The 24019-nt window shown below is 44.7% G+C and overlaps 1 long non-coding RNA gene and 1 pseudogene across 1 annotated transcript in view; one reads left to right on the forward strand and one right to left on the reverse strand.

Annotated features, from left to right (window-relative positions):
* The window catches only part of LOC148138257 (uncharacterized), a 60802-nt gene extending 40150 nt beyond the window's left edge, over positions 1–20652 (reverse strand). Inside the window, exon 1 of the long non-coding RNA XR_015754060.1 lies at positions 20500–20652. This is a non-coding gene — a long non-coding RNA (uncharacterized LOC148138257). The remainder of the gene's footprint in view (positions 1–20499) is intronic.
* Positions 14576–16506, forward strand: LOC122544468 (perforin-1 pseudogene; annotated as a pseudogene).
* Positions 20653–24019: the final 3367 nt, after the last annotated feature.

Raw genomic sequence — 24019 nt, forward strand, 5'->3', positions numbered from 1 at the left:
GAGTGAGTTACAGACTGGAATCTAATCGAGGGGTTCAGGGTGGTTTATATACAGAATAACAGATACCCGGGAGGGAGTTACAGACTGGAATCTAATCGAGGGGTTCAGGGTGGTTTATATACACAATAACAGATATCCAGGAGGGAATTACAGACTGGAATCTAATCTCGGGGTTCGGGGGGGTTTCTGTACAGAATAATGTACCCGGGAGTGAGTTACAGACTGGAATCTAATCGAGGGGTTCAGGGTGGTTTATATACAGAATAACAGATACCCGGGAGTGAGTTACAGACAGGAATCTAATCGAGGGGTTCAGGGTGGTTTATATACAGAATAACAGATACCCCAGGAGGGAGTTACAGATTGGAATCTAACCGAGGGGTTCAGGATGGTTTATATACAGAATAACAGATACCCGGGAGGGAGTTACAGACTGGAATCTAATCGAGGGGTTCAGGGTGGTTTATATACACAATAACAGATATCCAGGAGGGAGTTACAGACTGGAATCTAATCTCGGGGTTCGGGGGGGTTTCTGTACAGAATAATGTACCCGGGAGTGAGTTACAGACTGGAATCTAATCGAGGGGTTCAGGGTGGTTTATATACAGAATAACAGATACCCGGGAGTGAGTTACAGACTGGAATCTAATCGAGGGGTTCAGGGTGGTTTATATACAGAATAACAGATACCCAGGAGTGAGTTACAGACTGGAATCTAATCGAGTGGTTCAGGGTGGTTTATATACAGAATAACAGATATCCAGGAGGGAGTTACAGACTGGAATCTAATCTCGGGGTTCGGGGGGGTTTCTGTACAGAATAATGTACCCGGGAGTGAGTTACAGACTGGAATCTAATCGAGGGGTTCAGGGTAGTTTATATACAGAATAACAGATACCCAGGAGGGAGTTACAGACTGGAATCTAATGGAGGGATTTGGTGTGGCTTATATATGGAATAACAGGAACCCAGGAGGGAGTTACAGACTGGAATCTAATCGAGAGGTTCAGGATGGTTTATGTTTAGAACAACAGCTCCCCGGGAGGCGGTTACAGACTGGAATCTAATCGACGGCTGCAAGGGTTTTGTTTTAAATGCAGATTAACACATACGAAGGTTGGGTTACAGACTATAATTTAATCGAAGTGTTTAGTGCGGTTCATGGAAAGAATAACAGACAGCTGGGAATTAGTTACAGCCTGGAATCGAATCGAAGGATTCAGGGTGGTTTTTCTGTAGAACAAGATATCCCCGGGTGTGAGTTGCAAACTGGAATGTAATTGAGCGGTCCAAGATTCGGGATAGAATAAGGGATACCCAGTAGTGACTTACAGACTGAAATCCATTCGAGATGTTCAGGGTGGATTACGTACAGAATAACACATATCTGGGAATGAATTACTGACTGGAATCAAGTCCCGGGTTTCCAGGGGGATTTATAGAATAATACAGAACCGGTACTGAGCTACAGACCAGAACATAATTGAAGTTTTGGGGTTGTAGATTCCTGGGAGTGAGGTACAGACTGGAAGCTAATAGAGGGTATAATATGGTTTGTATAAAGTATATGAGATACCTGGGAGTGAGGTACAGACCCAGAATATAATCGAAGGTTTTGTGGTGGTTTCTATGTATAATAAGAGATACCCAGGAGTGAGTTACAGATGGAATTTAATTGAGGCTTTCAGGGTAGATTAAACGTGGAATAACAGATACCCAGAAGTGATTTACAGACTGGAATCTAATCCAGGGATTTGTGGTGTTTTATATATGGAATAACAGATACCCGAGTATGAGTTACAGACTGGAATCTAATCGAGGAGTTTGGTTTGGTATATATACAGAAAAATAGATAACCAGTAGTAATTCAGAAACTGCAATCTAATCGAGGATTCCAGGGTCGTTTTAACATGGAATAACGGGCATATGTGAATACTCTACAGACTGCAAATCAAACAAAGGATTTGTGGTCTGTTATATCTTGAATAACAGATACCCTGGAGTGAGTGGCAGATTGGAATCTAGATGAAGGGTTCATGGTGGCTTATATGCAAAAAAGTAGATACCCAGGAGGGAGTAACAGACTGGAATCTAATCGAGGGCTTCAGAGTGGTTTATATATACAATAACAGTTGCCCAGGAGTGAGTTACAGACTTCAATCCGTTTCAAGTTTTCAGGATGGTTTTTGGAAAGAAGGAGAGGGATCCAGGAGTGAGTTACAGACTGGAATTTAATCGAGGGGCTCAGGTTAGTTTATGTACAGAATAACACATATATGGGAGTGAGTTAACCACTGGAATCGAGCCAAGAGTTTCTGGGCGCTTAAAATATCGTAATAATAGGGGTCTGTGAGTGAGTTACAGACTTGAAACCAGTCGAGGGATTCAGGGTGGTTTATATGGAGAATTACAGGTACCCGGGAGTGAGTTACAGACTGGAATCTAATCGAAGGGCTTAATGTGGTTTATAGAATGAATAGCAGACAGCCAGGATTTAGCTACAGTCTGGAATCGAATCGAAGGACGCAGAGTGTTTTATGTATAGGACAACATATTCCCGGGCGTGAGTTACAGACTGAAATATAATCGAGGGATCCAAGGTCGTTCCGAAATCGCATAAGAGATATCCAAAACTGAGGTACAGGCTGAAATCCTTTCGAGGTGTTCATGGCGGTTTATGTGCAGAATAACACATATCTGGGAATGAATTACTGACTAGAATCAAGTCACAGGCTGCCGGGGGCTTTATACATAAAAATTAAGAGAGTAACGGGAGCGAACTGCTGACCAAAATCTAATTAAGGGTTCGGGGTGGTAGGTTTCTGGAATCGAATCGAAGGATTCAGGGTGATTTATCTATTGAATAATGTATACCCAGATGTGAGTTTCAGACTGAAATGTAATCGCGGGGTCAAAGGTAGCTTTGATATCGAATAAGATATGTCCAGAATTGAGTTACAGACTGAAATCCATTCGAGGTTTTCAGGGTATGTTAGGTAAAGAATAACACATATCTGGGTACGACTGTACTGAATGGAATCGAGTTCGGTGCTTCCGGGGCAGTTTATATATAGAGAATAATAGGGAACTGGGAGTGAGCTACAGACCGGAATGTAATTGAGGGGTCGAGGTGGTATTTTCTGAGTGCGTGGTACAGGCTGGAGTCTAATCGAGAGTTTCAGATGATTTATCTAAAGAATATGACATACCTGGGAGTGATGTGCAGACCCGGAATACAATCGATGGTGTTATGGTGGTTTATATGCAGAATGAGAGATACCCATGAGTGATTTACAGACTGGAATCGAGCCGAGGTGTTCAGGGTCGTTTCCTCACAGAATAACACGTAGCTGAGAGTTAGTTACAGCCTGGATTCTAATTAAGGGGTTCAGGGTGGTTGAGAGAGAAAATAACAGATACCCAGTATTGATTTGCAGAGTGGCATTTAATCCAGGCATTTGAGGTGTTTTGTTTATAAAATTACAGCTACCGGGGAGTGAGTTATAGACTAGTACCGAATTGAGGGGTTTGGGTTGGTTCATCTACAGAATAACTGATAACCAGTAGTGATTTACAAACTGCAATCTAATCGAGGGGTTCAAGGTATATATACATAGATATAAAATTACACACAACCAGGAATGCCTTTTATACTGGAATCTAATAGAGGGGTTCAGGGCAGTTTTGACATGAAATAACAGACATCAAGGAATGCTTCACAGACTGGAAATCAGCCCAGGAATTTGTGCTGTATTATACCTCGAAAAACAGACACCTAGGATTGAGTTACAGACTGGAATCTAATCGAGGGACTTGGGATTGTTTGTATATAGAATAACAGTTACCCAGGAGTGAGTTACAGACGTCAATCCAATTCAAGTTTTCAGGATTTTGTTTTTGGATGGAAGAACAAGTATCGAGGAATGAGATACAGACTGGAATTTAATCGAGGGGTTCAGGTTGGTGTTTGTACAGAATAACATAAATGTGGGAGTGTGTTACCCAGTGGAATCGATCAAGAGTTTCAGGGTGGTTTATGTGTCGAATAATAGGGTCCTGGGAGTGGGTTACAGACTGGAATCAAATCGAGGGTTTCAGTGTGGTTGGAACATAAAATCACACGTATCTGGGAGTGATTTACAGACTAATCTAATCGAGGAATTCATGGCAGTTAAAAAAAATTAATAACAGATATCTGGGAATGATTTACAGAACAGAATCTAATCCAGGGGTTTGTGGTGTTAATATACAGAATAACAGACACCTTGGAGTGAGTTACAGACTGAAATCTAATTGAAGGTATTAGTGTGATTTATGTACAGAATAGCAGATAGCCAGGATTTAGTTCCAGCCTGGAATTGAATCGAGGGGTTCGGGGGGTTTATGTATAGAATGACAGGTACCCGGGACTGAGTTTACAATTGGAATTTAATCGAAGGGTTCAGTTGTATTTATGTATCGGATAACAGATACCCGGGAGTGAGTTACAGACTGGAATCTAATCGAGGGGTTCGGGGTGGTTCATGTCCAGAATAACAGATACCCAGGGAGTGAGTTACAGACTGGAATCTAATCGAGGGGTTCTGGGTGGTTCATGTCCAGAATAGCAGATACCTGGGAGTGAGTTACAACCTGGAATCGAACCGAAGAATTCAGGGTGTTTTATGTATGGAATAAAAGATGCCTGGGAGATAGTTGCAGAGTTAACGCTAATCGAGGTGTACAGCCTAGTTTATATGTAGAACAACAATTGAAAGGCCGTGCGTTAAAGACGGGAATTTAATCTAGACTTTCATGGTAGTTTAAAAATAAAGAAAACACATACCTGGGAGTAAATTACAGACTGGAATCTAATTCAGGGATTCAAAATGATTTATACGAAGAATAACAGGTACCCAGTAATGAGTTACAGAATGGAATTTAATTGAAACATTCAGGATGGTATAAAAATGGAATAACAGATACCTCGGAGTGAGTTACAGACTGGAATACAATGAAGGTTATGGGGTAAATTATATTTCGGATAAAAGAGAAATGCTATTGAGTTACAGTTTGGAATCTAATGGAGGATTTCAGGGTAATTTTATACAGACAGTAATGGATATCCAGGAGTAAATTACAGACTGGAATTTAATTTAGCGTTTCAGGATGGTTTGTATATAGAATAACAGATACCCAGGAGTGATGTAGAGACTGCATTTCAGTCAAGTGGTTCAGGGTGGTTTATATACAGAATAACAGATACCCGGGAGGGAGTTACAGACTGGAATCTAATCAAGGAGAATGCGATGGTTTCCATCCAGAAGAACAGATTCCCGGAAGAGAGTTACAGACTGGAAATTTGATTGAGACATTTGTTGTAGTTTAGACATAGAATAACAGACACCTAGAAATAAGTTACAGACTGGAATCTAATCCAGCCGTTTGGGGTGCTTTTTGTGTGGAATAAAAGATACCCAGGAACGAGGTACAGACAGTAATCAAATCGAGGCGTTTGGGGCGGTTAAGACATTAAATAACACATACGTGGGAGTGAGTTACTGACTGGAATCTATTGTAGGTGTTTATGGTGCTTTATGCTTTATGAATATCAGATATCCAGGAGTGAGTTACAGACACAAATCAAACGGGGTTCGGGGTGGTTTATATACAGAATAACAGATACCCGGGAGGGAGTTACAGACTGGAATATAATCGAGGGGTTCAGGGTGGTTTATATACAGAATAACAGACACCCGGGAGGGACTTACAGACTAGAATCTAATCAAGGGGTTCAGGGTGGTTTATATACAGAATAACAGATACCCGGGAGGGAGTTACAGACTGGAATCTAATCGAGGGGCTCGGGGTGGTTTATATACAGAATAACAGATACCCGGGAGGGAGTTACAGACTGGAATCTAATCGAGGGGTTCGGGGTGGTTTATATACAGAATAACAGATACCCGGGAGGGAGTTACAGACTGGAATCTAATCGAGGGGTTCGGGGTGGTTTATATACAGAATAACAGATACCCGGGAGGGAGTTACAGACTGGAATCTAATCGAGGGGTTCGGGGTGGTTTATATACAGAATAACAGATACCCGGGAGGGAGTTACAGGCTGGAATCTAATCGAGAGGTTAGGAGTGGTTAACATAGAGAACAACAGATACCCGGGAGGGAGTTACAGACTGGAGTATAATTGAGGGTTTTGGGGTGGTTTATATACAGAACAATAAGTATCTGGGAGTGAGGTATTGACTGGAATTGAATTGAGGTTTTACGTTCGTTTTTGTGTAGAATAACACGTATCTGTGTGTGAGTTCCAGACTGGAATCTACTCAACGGGATCAGGGTGGTTTAAATATAAAATCTCACATACCTGGGAGTGAGTTTCTGCCTGGAATATAATTGAAGGGTTCAGGGTAGTTTAACATGGAATAATAGTTACCTGGGAATGAGTTACAGATCGACTCTAATCCAGGAGATTGTGGTATTTTATGTATGCAATAACAGATACCTGGGAGTGAGGTAGAGATTGGAATCTAATCGAGGGGTTCGGGGTGCTTTATGTATAGAATAACATACAGGCAGGAGTGAGTTCCAGTCTGGAATCTGTCCGAGGCGTTCAGGATGGTTTATAGACAGAATAGCACATACCTGAGACTGAGAATAGACTGGAATCTAATCTGCTTTAAAAATACAATAATAATTACCTGAGAGCCAGTGACAAACTTGAATCTAATCGAGGGGTGCAAGGTGATTTATATACAAAATAACATATACCCGGGAGCGAGTTACAAACTGGAAACAAATCGACGGGTTTGGGGTGGTTTATATAAAGAATAACAGATGCTCGGAGTGCATTAAGGACTGGAATCTAATCAAGGGGTTCCAGGTGATTTATATACAGAATAACAGATACCCAGGAGGGAGATATAAACTGGAATTTAATCGAAGGATTTTTATCCAGGCAAACAGATATCCAGGAGTGAGGTATAGAATGGAATTTAATCGAGGGGATTGGGGTGGTTTACATACAGAATAACAGACACCCGGGAATAAATTATAGATTGGAATCTCATCGAAGGTTTTATATGCAGACTGACAGATTCCTGGGAAGGAGTTGCAGACTGGAATGCAATCGAGGTGCTCAAGATGGTTTGTATTTAGAATAACAGGTACCTTGAGTGTGTTACAGACTGGAATCTAATCGAGGGGTTCAGGGTCGTGTCTATACTGAATAACAGATACCCGGGTGTGAGTTACAGATGGGGTCGAATTGAGGGGTTCGGGATGGTCCATTTACAGAATAACAGACACCTGGATGTGAGACTGGAATGTAATCGAGTGGTTCAGGGTGGTTTATATACAACATCGCACATAACCGGCAGTGAGATACAGAGTGGAATCTAATCGAGAGGTTCAGGGTGGTTCAGATACTGAATAACAGATACCCGGGAGTGCCTTACAGACTGGAATATAAAGGAGTGTAACGGGTTGGTTTATATATAGAATAACAGATACCTAGATGTGCGTTATAGACTGGAATCTAATCGAGGGGTTCAGGTGGTTTACATACAAAATCACATTTCCTTGGGATGGAGTCACAGACGGGAATCGATTTGAGCAGGTCAAGATCCTTTATACATAGAATATCAACTACGCAGGATTAACTTTCAGACTGGAATTTAATTGAGGTCCTCCAGATGATTTAAAAATTGACTAACACATGCCTGGGAGATTGTTTTCAGAATGAAATCTAATGATGGGATTTATGTTGACTTCTATATCGAATAACAGATACTCGGGATCGTCTAGGCGTTGGGTGTGTTGAATAACAGTTACCCAGGAGTGAGTTAAAGGTGGTTATCTCATTGAGCGGTTGAGGATGATATTTACATTGAATAACAGATGCGCGGGAGTGAGTTACAGCCTAGAATCTAATCGAGGGGCTCAGGGTTTTTTATAATGGAGAATAACAGATACCCGCGAATGGTAACATATTGTGCCTCCAATTGAATGGTTAGATTAGATTAGATTACTTACAGTGCGGAAACAGGCCCTTCGGCCCAACAAGTCCACACCGCCCCGCCGAAGCGCAACCCACCCATAACCCGACATTTACCCCTCACCTAACACTACGGGCAATTTAGCATGGCCAATTCACCTGACCTGCACATCTTTGTGACTGTGGGAGGAAACCGGAGCACCCGCAGGAAACCCATGCAGAAACGGGGAGAATGTGCAAACTCCACACAGTCAGTCGCCTGAGGCGGGAATTGAACCCGGGGCTCTGGCGCTGTGAAGCAACAGTTCTAACCACTGTGCCACCGTGCCACCCACATATTCTATCATATATAGAATAACTGATACCTGGGTGGGAGTTAAAGACTGAAGTCCAATCGAGGGGTTCGGAGTATTTCATATATAAAATAACACATACCTGGGAGTGAGTTACGAACTGGAATCTAACTGAGGCTTTCAAGATGATTTCTTACAGAATAACAGATACCCAGGAATGTGTTACAGACTGGATACTAATTGATGCATTCACAATGGTTTAAAATGGGATAAGAGATACCTGGGAGATTTTATTTTAATGATTGGAATCTAATGCTGGGATTTATGATGATTTAATTATCGAATAATAGATACCTGGGAGTGAGCTACAGACTGGAATTTCATTTGGGGATTTGGTATGGTTTATATCTAGAGTAACAGGTGCCAAGGAATGAGTTACAGACTGGAATCTGACCCAGGGGGTTGTGGTATTTTAGCTATAGAATGACAGATGTCCGGGACTAAGTCACAGATTGAAAGCTAATCGAGGGTTTCAGTGTGGTTTATGTACTGAATAGCAGATACCTAGTTTTTAGTTATCGCTTGGAATCTTATCGAGTGAGTCAGGGTGGTTTCCACATGGAATAACAGTTAGGCGGGACTGAGTTAAATAACTGGAATATGTTCGTGTTGTTCAGGGTGGTTTATATACAGAATAACAGATGTCTGAGAGAGAGAGTCGGAGACTGGAATCTAATCGAGGGATACACGATGTTTGATATATAAAATAACAGACTGATTTACAGACTGGAATCTAATTTTGAGGGGTTTGGAGCAGTCTGTAAACACAATAGCTGAAACCCGGCTTGGGTGGGGTGGGGGTGGGGTGGGGTGAGTTACAGACTGTTATCTACTCAAGGTGTTCAAGGTGGTTTATGTACAGAAAAACAGATTCTTGGGAATGAGGTACAGACTGGAACCTAATTGAGGTGATCTGGGTAGGTTACATGTGGAATAACAGATAACCCAGGAGTGAGTTACTGGCTTGGATCTCATCGAGGGGCTTAGGGTGTTATATCTTCGAGGAGAAAGTGAGGACTGCAGATGCTGGAGATCAGAGCTGAAAATGTGTTGCTGGAAAAGCGCAGCAGGTCAGGCAGCATCCCTGAAGAAGGGCTTATGCCCGAAACGTCGATTCTCCTGTTCCTTGGATGCTGCCTGACCTGCTGCGCTTTTCCAGCAACACATTTTCAGCTTAGGGTGTTATATGTACAGAATAACAGATACCGAGATCGATCTACAGATTGGAATCTAGTCGAGGATTTCAGGGTGCTTTATGTACAGAATAACACATATCTGGGAGTGAGGCACCCACTGGAATCAAGTCAAGGGGTTCAGGATGGTTTATACACAGAATAACACGGATGGGGGAGTGAAGTACAGTCTAGAATCTACTCGAAGGCTCTGACAGTTTTTAGACAGAATAACAGAAACGTGGCAGTGAGTAACAGACTGGAAGTTCAGCGTTGTTTATATGTAGAATAACACATAATCAGATGTGAGTTACAGACTGGAATCCAGTCGAGATGTACAGGATGGCATACATAGAGAATAATAGGTATTAGTTACTGACTGGAATCTAATCGAGGGGTGTAGGATGGTTTATACACAGAATAACAGACTGGAATAGACTGGAATTAATGAAGGGTTTCAGGATCATTTATAAACAGAAGACCAGACACAGGGAAATGAGTTACAAAACGTAATCTAATTGAGGGATATGGGGTGGTTTATATGTAGAATAACAGTTACCCTGGAGTAAGTTGCAGACCGGAATCTAACCGAGGTGTTCCGGGTGGTTTATATATAGAATAATAAATACCTGGGAGTAAACTACAGACTGGATTGTAATCTAGGTGTTCCAGGTAATTTACACACAGACTAACAGATAGCTGGGATTGCGTTGCAGGCTGGACTCTATTCAAATAACAGATGCGTAGGAGGGTGTTATAGACTGGCATCTAATTGATGCGTTCAGGACGGTTCACGTGCAGATATTTGAGAGTGAGCTGCCAACTGGAATCCAGTGGCGTGGTTCAGGTTTGTTTCTGTATAGAATAACAGATACCCAGGAGTGAGGTACAGGCTAGAATTTACATTTGCAGAGTGAAATGTAATCAAGAGTATCAGCATTGTTTCGAGAGAGAATTACAGATGGCTGGGAATTAAGTTACAGACTGGAATCCAATCGAGGGGTTTAAGGTGGTTAGGAGAGAGAATAACGGATAGTTGGGAGTGAATTACAAACTGAAATCAGATTGAGGTGTTCAGGGTGGTCGACATAAGGAATAACAGATCCCCAGGACTGAGGTACAGACTGGAATCAAATGAAGGGTTGCAGGATCGTTTATAAAGAGAATACCAGATACCTTGAAGTGAGTTACATAACAGAGTTATTGGAGGTGTTCAGGGTGTTTTCTATGCAGAGTAAGTTACAGACTCGAATCCAATTGAGGTGTTTAAGATGGTTTGTATGTCGAATAACAGATACTCAGGAGTAAGTTACTTTCTTGAAACTATTCGAGGTGTTCAGCGTGGTTTATATGTAAAATACCAGGTACACAGGAGTGAGTTACAAATTGGAAATTCATCCTGTGAAGTGTGATAATTTAGATATCTAACAACAGATACTTGGGACTGAGTTACAGACTGGAATATAAATAATAGGTTTGTAGTGGTTTATATAGAGAATACTAGATATCTGGGAGTGGGTTGCAGAATCAAATCAAATCGAGGTGTTCGAGGTGGTTTACACATAGAATAACAAGGACCTGGGAGTGAGTTAGGGACTGGAATCCCGACGAGGGGCTCAATTTGTTTTTATGAATAGAATAATAGATACCTGGAATGAGTTACAAAGTGGAATTTAATTTACGCTGTCAGGGTAGATTAAACTTGGAATAACAAATTCATGGGAATACGCTACAGGTTGGAATCTAATCCAGGAGTCTGTAATGTTCTATATATGGGTACCCAGGAGTGAGTTACAGACCGGAATCGAATCGAGGGACTCTGTGTGCCTTATACTGAGGAGAACAGATACCGGGGAGTGAGTTACAGCCTGGAATGAATTGCAGGCTGTCGTGTTTTTTTATGTACATAACAACAGATGACCAGCAGTGAGTTCCAGGCTAGAGATGTACAGGCTGGTGTTGAAATCGAGAATAACAGGTATACAGAACTGAATTACAGACTGGAATCTGATTTGTGGTTTATGTACAGAATAACAGATGTCTGGGAGTGAGTTTCCCAATGGAATTTTGTCAAGAGGTTCTGGGTGGTTTGTACACAGAATAACAGGTACCCAGGACTGTGTTGCAGACTCGAAACTAATCAAGTGGTTTGCGATGGTTTGTGTATGGAATAACAGATACCTCGAATTGGTTTACAGGCTGGAATTTAATTAACGCTCAGGCGTTTTTAAACATGGAATAACAGATACCTGGGAATGATGTACAGATTAGAAACTGGTCCAAGGGTTTGTGGTGTTTTATATGTACAGAATAACAGATATCTCCCAATTTGTTATAGACTAGAATCTAATCGAAGAGATCAGGGTGGTTTATATATAACATATAAGGATACCTTTTAGTGAGTTACAGACTGTAATTATTTCGGCAGTTCAGTGTGGTTTACAAACAGAATAACATATTCTAAGGATTTAGTTATGGCCCTGAATCTGATTGAGAGGGGCAAGGTTGCTTGTATATCGAAAAACAGGTGAGTGAGTTGCAGACTGGAATCTAATCGAGGGCTTTCGGATGGTTTAAAATTTTTAACAACAAATTCCTGAGATTTACTTACAGACTGGAAACTAATCATGGGATTTATGATGATTCCAAGATAGAATAACAGGTGGCTGGGAGTGAGTTACAGATGGGAATGTAATTGAGCGGTTCAACGTGGTGTCAGAGCAACAGATAGTCCTGAAAGAGTTATAGACTGGAACCCATTTGAGGTGTTGAGGGTGATTAATATATCGAATAAGAGATACACAACAGTGAGTTACGGAGACGAACGTAATCGAGGGATTCAAATCAAATTAAATGAATTGTCCATCAACACTAAATTAAAGTTAACATTCTGCCCATAGTAGTCTGTAAACCTATGAGATTTAGCAAACAGGTCTTCAAGTGACACTTAAAATTTCAGAAAGCTTTGAACAGCTCATAAATCTGTCAAATTAAACAATCTGGCTTTCAACACCCAGTGTGGCTCATGGAGCCATAGACATCCACAGCGCAGAAACACACCCTTCAGTCCAACTTTCCCGCGCTGACCAGATATCCTAAATTAATCTAGCCTGCATTCCCAATGTCCTTCCAAACTCTTGCTATTCGAATAGCCATCCAGATGCATTTTACATGTTGTAATTATACCAGCCCCCACCACTTCCTCATTCCAGGCAGGCAGGCATCCACTGCGTGAAAAAGTTATGCCTCAGGTACCTTTTAAGTCTCCCTTTCTCACCTTAAACATATGCTCCTCCAGTTCTGGACTCCCACACCTCAGGGAAAAGAACTTGTCTACTTGTCCTATTCATGCCCCTCATGACTTTATCAACCTTTCAGGTCACCTCTCAGCCATCTGATGCCCCAGGAGAAGCAACGCCGGCCTATTCAGCCTCTCCCTCTCGTTTAAGGACTGCACTCCCCATCAAAGCTCATAAATCTGTTATGGTTCACACAAGCATCATTAACACTCACTCAGGTTCGGACAATGCTCTTTACAGATTCGGATGAATCATTCCTGAGGAAGGCCTTATGCCGGGAAGGTCGATTCACCTACTCCTCAGATGCTGCCTGACCTGCTGTGTTTTTCCAGCACACACACCCTCGGCTCCGATCTCCAGCATCTGCAGTCCTCACTTTCTCCTAATGCTCTTAACAGCCGATTAATTGGTCATATTAAGCAAACGTATCTGCTCCGCCCATTTAAAATGCCACACTGACATTGAACGTCCACTCTCGAGATGGTCAATAATCTCTGGCCAGCCAGTGCTGCTGACATCCCATGAGTGAATTGAATAATTTTAGATGGCACTTTCTGGTGACCCCTCAGAAAACTTTCAGATCTAGTGCGCAGGTCTTCACCAACAATTTAACAGAAAATTCTGCTGTGAAGTCTTACAAATCCGTCAAATTAAGCAAATTAAAAACCCATTTAGGAAGCTCACTATCATTCGTCATGGCTAGCATTTCGGGTTGGAGAATGCACTTTTACAGCTCATACAATGTCACAATAAGCAATAATAATAAGCAAATGTCATAATTACTAGTTACCTAAAATAGCAAAGAAGTCTTTCACGAACACAGAACTTGGCATAATACCTCTCTTGGCTCATAAATATGTGAAATTAAGTGAACAAATGGTGAATCTATCAAATTAAGAAGACAGATGCCCATCACCCACTTACGAGAGCAAACCTCTTGAACAGTTCATAAACCTGTCAAGTTGAGCAAACGGAAAGTCAAAACTCACTTGAGATTGGAGACTGATTTCAACATCTTGTAAATCTGTTGAATTTCACAAGCAGAAATTTACTGCCCACTAAAAGTAGCACGCAGATCTTGAAATCTCAACATTTGCCAAATTAAGCAACCAGAATTTCAACACCCCCCTCCCCCCCTCCCTTTTAACAGCTCTGGCATATGTGAAATGAAGTGGCCAGTCTATCAATACGCTTATAAGATGGCATTCCCGTCGTATCAATTTACCCACGTTTCAGATTTAGCAAAAAAAAAATGACTGACACACTTAAAATGCTATATTTTTTGACAGCTCATACGTCTGTCACATTAAGTAAATATGAACATCAAATTCCATTTAAGAAGCATAGAATTACTCACAGCTCACACGTCCATCATGTTTAGCGCGCATCTATGCTCAAACTCCATTGAAGACAGGATAATGCACTTAACAGGTCATCAATCTGGTAGATATATCATTCAGGAGTTCATCACACGCTTAATAAAATAAAAATATCTTAACAGCTCATAAATATGCCAAATTAAGCAAGCAGAACTTCGACACCTATACAAAATATCACACCTGTCTCAATAGCCTCTTAAATATGTCAAATAAAGAAAACAGATTTTCAAAATGTACATACTACAGCATATGACAACACTTAATTTTGGCTCACAAATGTGTCACGTTAAGAAACAGGTCTTCACCAACCACTGAAGGAATGATGCTGCTCATAAATCTGTCAAATTAAAATGTTCACTGTTACTCTTGCAGATTCGCTGTTGGACTCACCAGCGGAGCAAAATGCCAGAATGGAATTCACAACTGGGCACTCTTCTCTTTCTCTGCCTGCTCCTCCGGGGTGCCCTGAGTGCCTGCACCATGAGCATCACCGAGGAGTGCCGCAATGCCGGTTTTGTGCCGGGGGCGCGGCTGGCAGGGCAGGGCTATGACGTGGTGACCCTGCAGCCCAAGGGAGCCTTCGTCATTGACGTGAACACCTGGCACACGGCCAACGGGAGCTGCACTCTCTGCGATAATGAGCTGCTCAATGACGTGCGCCAACGGCTGCCCATCTCGCTGGTGGACTGGCGCACCCTGAGCTCCTGCCGGCGCTCAGTCTCCAGCCGGCTTTACCGATCGGCCGCAAAGTTGGCAGAGTCCACCAGCTCCTCCATCACCAACAACTGGCATGCGGACCTCTCTGTGCAAACGCCCGAAGTCGGTGTCAATGTGGTGCTGGCTGGATCCCATTCCAAGATGGTGGAGTTTGGCACCAGCCGCTCCCAAAGTGATCACTACAGTTTCGCCAGTCACCAGTTCCAATGCCGATACTACCAGTATCGGGTGAAGGAAAAGCCCCTTCTGTCTCCCGATTTCCAATACTCTCTCTCCAAACTCCCAGCCAGCTCTGTTGGTCATGACAAGTACCCTTATCAGAAGCTGGTGGCTACCTACGGTACCCACTACCTCAAGTCAGTGGAGCTGGGCGGGCGCTACAAGGACGTGACGGCTATTCGGACATGCGAGGCAGCATCCGAGGGCTATACCACCGAGGAGGTGAAGGACTGCCTGTCGGTTGAGGCCAGTGTCACGGTGGGCCTGACCACCACAATTTCACCGGGCTACAAGCGATGCCAGGAGAAGGCGCGCTCCATGAAGCACCATGACAACTTCCACCAGGCCTTCAGCGACCGGGAGACGGAGGTGATGGGAGGCCGGGCCCGGCAAGGGGCCGACCTCTTGTTCTCCGGGGATGGCATGGCCTTCGCCCGCTGGATGGACAGCTTGCTCGCCTCCCCGGGCCTTGTGCGCTATGCCCTGGCACCGCTGCACCACCTGCTGCCCGCTGGCGACCTCAGGCAGAAGAACCTGCGGCGCTACATCAGTGAGTACATCATGGATAATGCCCTCTCCCAGAAATGTGGAGCGGGTTCTCGGTGCCCTCACGGGTCCTACCGTGATCCGCGCCAACCCTGCTCCTGCCTGTGTCGCGAGGACAGCCGTGTGGACCGCAACTGCTGCTCCAAGATGAAGGGACTGGGCCACCTAGTGGTCACTGTCCAGGAGGGCCGGGACCTCTGGGGGGACGTCTTCTCGGGCACCGACGGCTACGTGGTGGTCAGGTACGGCCAGGCGCAGGCCAGGACCTCGGTGATCTCAGGCAACAACAACCCCAGGTGGAACGCCAAGCTGGACCTTGGCCAGGTCAAGGCAGAGAGCGGGCACAAGCTGACTATCGAAGTCTGGGACCAGGACGACATCAGCAACAATGACCTCCTGGGCAAGTGCCAGGTCAGACTGACTTCCGGCAACCACTGTGAGGTCTGCTACCTCAAGTACGGCAAGGTGACCTATGCCTACACCTTCACCTGCGGCCTGCACCTGGGTGGTGCCACCTGCCAGGATTACACGCCTGGTCCTGGCAGTGTGCCCTTCACCACTGCCCTGGGTGGAACCAACCGCACCCTCCTTCTTAACACACACTTCCCTAACACCCGCTCCAAATCGCCAATCCCGATTATCTAATTCCCCTTACCTTTACCTCCGACAGTGTCTTTCCCGGACACCATTGCAGCATTGTAAGCGCCGTCTATGCCATTACATTGAAACGCTTTGAAGGCTTTTTCCAACCGTGCAAGCAGCTCAGTTCACAAGCAGGTGCATCTTTATAATCTTACACTTTCTCAATAAATCTAACTCTGTGCATTTAGCCTGTTCCATGTGATCTGTCTGCACGGGCACACTCGTTCAGCGAGCTTGTGGAGTGCTGTGGGGCTGTACATAACGGGCATGGGGGGTAGGGGTAAAAAGAAAAAGCGTCCTGGCACAATTACACTTAAAAGAAAAGGCAACTGTTAAGACATTGGTTGCAACAGATGAATTTGAACCCAGGACAAATTTAGCTGTGATACATTGGTGCAATAGCTGGTCAAGGATCAGCTTAACTTCCTCACGAACATAGTAATACCTAGGAAAAAGGTACATTGGGGAAAATGGGCGGATGCTTGCGTGCATAGTGATTGCAGAGAGCGGGAGTGAAATGGAAGGTTTTTCAGTGCATTTCATGAGCATAGAGCAGGAGCGAGCTGGGAGGGGTTTTGCTTTGTGTGGGATGGGGGTGAACGTGAAGGGAGATGGGTCCATTTGGAATTGGTGGACTGGGGTTGGAAGCGAAGTGGCTTCAGACCATGGGGTTTGAGAAATGTGGGAGTGAACTGGAATGGGTTGGAATCCGTTGGGATCAGAGTTGTGTAGGCGTGAATGGGAAGGGGTTTGAATTCATTGGGATTGCGTAGAACAACAGCAAAGAGGAAGGGCGTTGGGTCTATTGGGATCGTGTAGAATAAGAATGCACAGGAAGGAGTTTGGGTTAATTGGGATGATGTTGAATTGGAGTGAGCAGGAAGTGGTTTGGGTCCATTGGGATTACGTAGAATTGGAATGATCAGGAATGGGTTTGGGTCCATTGGGATTGTGCAGAGCCAATGAGAACGGGAACGGAACAAAAGCCAAAGTTGCTGGAATAGCTCAGCAGGTCTGGCAGCATCTGTAAGAAGACATCAGAGTTAACATTTTGGGTCTCGCTATCCTTCCTCAGAACTGGAAGTCGTTTGTGTCCATTGGGTAGGAGTGAACGGGAAGGGGTTTTGGTCAGATGGGATTGTATAAAGTGGGTGTGAGATTTAAGTGCTTTGGGTCCTTGGTGATTGTGTCGCCTGGGAGTGAATTGAAAGGGGATTGGGTGCATTGGGGTTGTGCAGGATGGGAGAGAATTTGACCCTAACCTGCACAACTTTGGCTTGTGGGACAAAACTGGAGCACCCAGAGGAAACCCACACAGACACGGGGAGAATGTGCAAACTCCATACGGACAGTCGCCCAAGGCTAGAATCGAACATGGGTTCCTGGTGCTGTGAGGCAGCAGTGTTAACCACTGAGTCTACATCATGTAGAAAGGCCCCATTTCGCTGTACTTGGCCCATATCCTTCTCAACCTTTCCTGGCCTTTTATTTGTCCAAATGCCATTTAAGTAGTATTAATGAAAACACCTCAACCACTTGTGTTGGCAGCACCTGTGTAAACCAAAAATTTCCCTCGGGCTCCCTTTTACTCCTACCTCTCTGACGTTAAACTGATGCCCGCTCATCCTCAATTCACCAACCCTGGGGAAAAAGACTGAGTACATTCACCCTATCCATACCTCTCATGATACTATATACTTCTATAAGATTCCCGCTTCGTGTCTTGTGCTCTAAAGAAAAAAGAAAACCCTAGCTGGTCCACCTTCTCCATAAAAGTCCTGGCAACATTCTTGTAAATTTCTTCGGCACTCGTTCCAGTTTGATAAGACCCCTCCTATAGCAAGGTGAACAAACGTGAACACAATATTCCAAGAGCGGCCTCACGAACCTCCTATTCATTTGCAAAATAACTTCCCAACTGAGCACTGAATGTCCTAACTGAAAACTGCCAATATACCAAAAGTCAATATGCCAATATGTCAAATTCTTATGCGTAAAGTCAGGAGGCATGGGATAGAGGGAAATTTGGCCAGTTGGATAGAAAACTGCTAACCGGTCGAAGTCAGAGAGTGGTGGTAGACGGTAAATATTCAGCCTGGAGCCCAGTTATAAGTGGAGTTCCGCAGGGATCAGTTCTGGGTCCTCTGCTGTTTGTAATTTTTATTAATGACTTGGAAGAGGGAGTCGAAGGGTGGGTCAGTAAATTTGCAGATGATACGAAGATTGGTGGAGTTGTGGATAGTGAGGAGGGCTGTTGTCGGCTGCAAAGGGACTTAGATATGATGTAGAGCTGGGCTGAGGAGTGGCAGATGGAGTTCAACCCTGTCAAGTGTGAGGTTGTCCATTTTGGAAGGACAAATAAGAATACGGAATACAGGATTAACGGTAGGGTTCTTAGTGAGGTGGAGGAACAGAGGGATCTTGGGGTCTATGTTCATAGATCTTTGAAAGTTACCACTCAGGTGGATAGAGCTTGTAAGAAGGCCTATGGTGTATTAGCGTTCATTAGCAGAGGGATTGAATTCAAGAGTCATGAAGTGATGTTGCAGCTGTACAGGACCTTGGTTAGGCCACATTTGGAGTACTGTGTGCAGTTCTGGTCGCCTCACTTTAGGAAAGATGTGGAAGCTTTGGAGAGGGTGCAGAGAAGATTTACCAGGATGTTGCCTCGAATGGAGAACAGGTCGTTCGAGGATAGGTTGAGAGTGCTAGGCCTTTTCTCGTTGGAACGGAGAAGGATGAGGGGTGACTTGATAGAGGTTTATAAGATGATCAGAGGAATAGATAGAGTAGACAGTCAGAAACTTTTTCCCCGGGTCCAACAGAGTGTGACAAGGGGACATAAATTTAAGGTGAAGGGTGGAAGGTATGGGGGGATGTCAGGGGTGGGTTCTTTACCCAGAGAGTGGTGGGGGCATGGAATGCGCTGCCTGTGGGAGTGGCAGAGTCAGAATCATTGGCGACCTTTAAGCGGCAATTGGATAGGTACATGGATGGGTGCTTAAGCTAGGACAAATGTTCGGCACAACATTATGGGCCGAAGGGCCTGTTCTGTGCTGTATTGTTCTGTATTCTATGTTCTATCTATATTCTAAGCCTTCTTCACTGCTCTGTTTACCCATTGGTAAACCACCTTCATAAAACCGTGCACCTGAACTCCAACGTCCCTCTGTTCCACTACACTATTTAAGGCCCTGCCATGCACCATGAAACTCCGACCTTGATTTGACTTTCCAAAATGCAAGACCTCACACCCATCGAAATTAAATTACATTTGCCATTTCTCGGCCCACTTTCCAAGCTGATCGGGATCCTGATGGAATTTTGAGAACATTCCTCACTGCCCATGTTATCGCCTATTTTCATGTCGTCTGCAAAGTTACTAATCATGGCTTGTACATTCTCCTGCCAATAATTGACAGCGATGACAAAACGACAATGGGCCCAGCACTGACCCCTGAGGCAATCCACTGGTCACAGGGCTCCAATGTGACAAGCATCCACCCACCATTGCCATCTGCTTCCCATGTCCTGTCGACCCGTGAAACCAGTCTGAAACCCATCTGACTTACACTATTCCATTTTCATCCGAATGTCGATCTAATCACCATTTAAATGCTGTTAAAGTTGGCGAGTTTACTTTGGCCATTCCAGACCACTACTATCTCCGAGTAAATAAAATACCTTTGACATCTGTCCTATTTCTATCATCCCTCAATTTAAAGCTACGTCCCCTCGTACGAGCCGTCACCATCTGAGGAAAAAGGCTCGCACTGTACACGCTATCTAATCCTCTGATTATCTCATATGTCTCAATTGTCACCTCTCACCTCCTTCTCTCGAATGAAAGCAGCCTCAACTCCATCAGCCTTTGCTCTTAAGACCTTCACTCCATACCAGACAACACCCCAATAAATCTCCTCTGAACCCTTTCCAAAACTTCCACATATTTCCTATAATGCAGTGACCAGAAGTGTATGCAATACTCCAAGTGTGGCAGCACCAATGTTTCGTACAGCTGCAGCATAACATAATGGCTCTGAAACATAATCCTTCTATTAATAAAAACTAACTCACTCGTTTTCACAACTCTATCAACCTGGGTGGCAAATTGCAGGGATCCATGCAGACGGACACCGAGATGTCTCTGCTCATCCAAACCACCAAGGGACTTACCATGAGCCCAGTCCTCTGCATTCCTGTTACTCCCTCCTGTTTGTAATTGAAACTTCTGGTTTGAGAAGCAAGTTTGCTCTCTGAGTGGAAAGTTTCATTTTCAGACTGTTCATCACCATGCTAGGTAACATCATCAAGTGAGCCTCCGGTGAATTATCACGCGTAGAAAGTGAGGTCTGCAGATGCTGGAGATCAGAGCTGAAAATGTGTTGCTGGAAAAGCGCAGCAGGTCAGGCAGCATCCAGAGAACAGGAGAATCGACGTTTCGGGCATAAGCCCTTCTTCAGGATTCCTGAAGAAGGGCTTATGCCCGAAACGTCGATTCTCCTGTTCTCTGGCTGCTGCCTGACCTGCTGCGCTTTTCCAGCAACACATTTTCAGCAAGTATCACAAGTATCCTTACATACAGATGAGTAAGGACACCACGTCGATTGGGGCAACACACCCATCCTCGGGCAAGCCAAACAGAGACAAGTATGAGAATTCCTAGAAGCATGGGCATTCAAACCGGAAGTCTATCAGCAAACGCATCGACTCGGACCCTGTTTACCACACACTGAGAAAAAGAGCAGGAAATGACTTCGTCGCAGGAACCGTGATCACCACAGGAAATGACATCACCAACCGAAGGATCTCTAAACACATAAATAGGAATTGGATCATAAAACCAGTGCTTCATCTGATGAAAGTTACCTAGTATGGTGACAGAACGTCGGAAAATGAACCTTCCAGCTCAACGAGCAAACGTGCATCCAGATCTTCAGACCTTTCAGCTTCCCCAGCACCTCCTCCTCAGTGAACACTACGACATTCACCTCAGCCCCCGTTTCTCTGGAAATTCTGGTGTGCTGCTACCGCTCTGAAGATTGGTGCAAAGTACCTATGCACTTCCTCTGCTATTTCTTTGTTCCCTATTGCTACTTCTCCAGCCTAATTTTTCAGAGGTCCAATTTTGACCTTTCAGTGTCGAGCTAAAAACCCTTGCATTCTTCTGAAATCTTCTGAGCTAGCTTACCCGCTTAGTTCATCTGCTCTCCCCTTATTTCCTTCTTCAGTTATCCTCTGCGGATTTTTGAAGTCTCCCCAACCTCCGGCCTCCTCCTAATCTCTATCGCAGTGTATGATTTTCCCTTTTGTTTTTGATGATGTCCCTGACTTCCCGTGCCAGCGATGGTTGCCTCATCCTTCCCTTTGTATGCTTCTCCTTCATCGGGATGAATTTTTCTTGTGCCGCCTGACTATTGGGTGGCACGGTGGCACAGTGGTTAGCACTGCTGCCTCACAGCGCCAGAGACCCGGGTTCAATCCGGCGACTGACTGTGTGGAGTTTGCACTTTCTCCCCGTGTCTGCGTGGGTTTCCTCCGGGTGCACCGCTTTCCTCCCACAGTCCGAAGATGTGCAGGGTCAGGTGAATTGGCCATGCTAACTTGCCCATAGCGTTATGTGAAGGGGTAAATGTAGGGGTATGGGTGGGTTGCACTTCGGCGGGTTGGTGGGGACTTGTTGGGCCGAAGAGCCTCTTTCCACACTGTAAGTAATCTAATCTAATCTCATACCCCCAGGATTTCCTACCATTTCAACTCCACCATCTTCCAGTCCATTTTGGCCAGAACCTCTCTCATGTTTTCGTAGTTACCTTTACTCAATTGCCGTGCCATTACACTTGGTTCCCGCCTCTTCCTCTCAACCGTCCAGGTGAATTTTATTATCTTATGGGCATTGCTTCCTAAAGTTGGAAAAATCCAGGACCGTAACACCATAAGGCAGCGGCCCTGCTCCTCCCTGCAACAGTGGTTGTGTTGCCAACTTAATGGGCATTTGATGGTCATTGGAGAGTCATATGGTCGAAAATGAAAGTGCGTGGATTTGATGGGCTTCCATCGGTCCGTGCAACAACGAGGGCCAAAGGACCTGTGTTGCACTGCAATGTTCTATGTTCTTTGTTCTAACCCCGTGCAGTGCCGTTCGGGAGAGAGTTCCAGGATGTTGACCCCAGAAAGCCTGTAGGAATGTATGATGTTGTACCAAATCAGAATGGTCTTGTTGAGGAATGGGGTGGGGCACGGTACTCGGAGGAGGAATCGCAGGGAGTGGTGCTCCCTCTCCTGTGTCTGCTTTCCCTCGTCCTCCTAGGGTGTAAGAAGACTCGCGTTACGAAGGTGTTGACATTTCAAGGAGCCATGGCGTGTTGTATAGATGGTACGCACTGCAGCCACTGTACATTTGGTGGTGGACAGAGCGAGTGTTGAAAGTGGGGCCCAACGTGTCAATCGAGTGGAGGGCATGGTGCCTGCTTTGTTCTGGTGACACAAGTGTGTAGGAGCTGACTGAAGAGGTGATATAAATATTGCTCCTTCGCATTCAGCAGTGACGCATTCCATTGTTTACCCAATGAGAAACATTCCGGGGGTTCCATTGAGAGAGAATCTCGCCATCGCCCACTTGACGGTCATTGGTGTTCCCAACACCGAATCTGCTCACTATCAACATTCAGGGGGTTATCATTGGGAGAGAATCCAAACATCTGTGGGCGGCACGGTGGCACAGTGGTTAGCACTGCTGCGTCACAGCGCCAGAGACCCGAGTTCAATTCCCGCCTCAGGCGACTGACTGTGTGGAGTTTGCACATTCTCCCCGTGTCTGCGTGGGTTTCCTCCGGGTGCTCCGGTTTCCTCCCACAGTCCAAAAATGTGCAGATTAGGTGAATTGGCCATGATAAATTGCCTGTAGTGTTAGATAAGGGGTAAATGTAGGGGCATGGGTGGGTTGCGCTTCAGCGGGGCGGTGTCGACTTGTTGGGCCGAAGGGCCTGTTTCCACACTGTAAGTAATCTAAGTAATCTAATCTAATCACCACTTAATGTTGAATGGTATCACCATCTCTGAATCACATCACTATCAGAAACCTGAACGTGACCATTCATCATTGCATGGGTACTGTTACAGTAGGCATGCAAATGCAGCTGGACCTTGACACGATATACATGCTTTGGCTCACAATTGACAAATGTTCTGAGGAGTGTTGCCACACAAGGAGACCTGGAGTGTGCTTCATCATTCCTTGACAGTGGCATCGCAAGGAGAGGATCGTGAAGAAGGGTTTGCCATCATTTCCTTTATTGATCATAAGAGTTGGGAGGTCATGCTGCAGCTGTACAGAACACCGGTTAGCCCACTTTTAGAATATTGAATGCAGTTCTGATTTCCCTCCTATAGGAAGGATGTTGTGTAAGTTGAAATGGTCGGAAAAGTTTTCGATGGATGTCGCCAGGATTGGAAGGGTCACGCTACATGGGGAGGATGAATATGCTGGAGTTGTTTTCCCTGGTGTGCCGTTGGCTGAGGGATGACCTTAGAAAGGTTTAGAACATAGAACAATACAGCACAGAACAGGCCCTTCGGCCCACGATGTTGTGCCGAACATTTGTCCTAGCTTAAGCACCCATCTATGTACCTATCCACCTGCCGCTTAAAGGTCACCAAAGATTCTGACTCTACCACTCCCACAGGCAGCGCATTC

Source organism: Chiloscyllium plagiosum, unplaced genomic scaffold (genome assembly GCF_037043375.1).
Source record: "Chiloscyllium plagiosum isolate Xiang-an unplaced genomic scaffold, Cpla_swu_hap1 HiC_scaffold_41, whole genome shotgun sequence".
In the NCBI taxonomy this organism is placed as follows: domain Eukaryota; kingdom Metazoa; phylum Chordata; class Chondrichthyes; order Orectolobiformes; family Hemiscylliidae; genus Chiloscyllium; species Chiloscyllium plagiosum.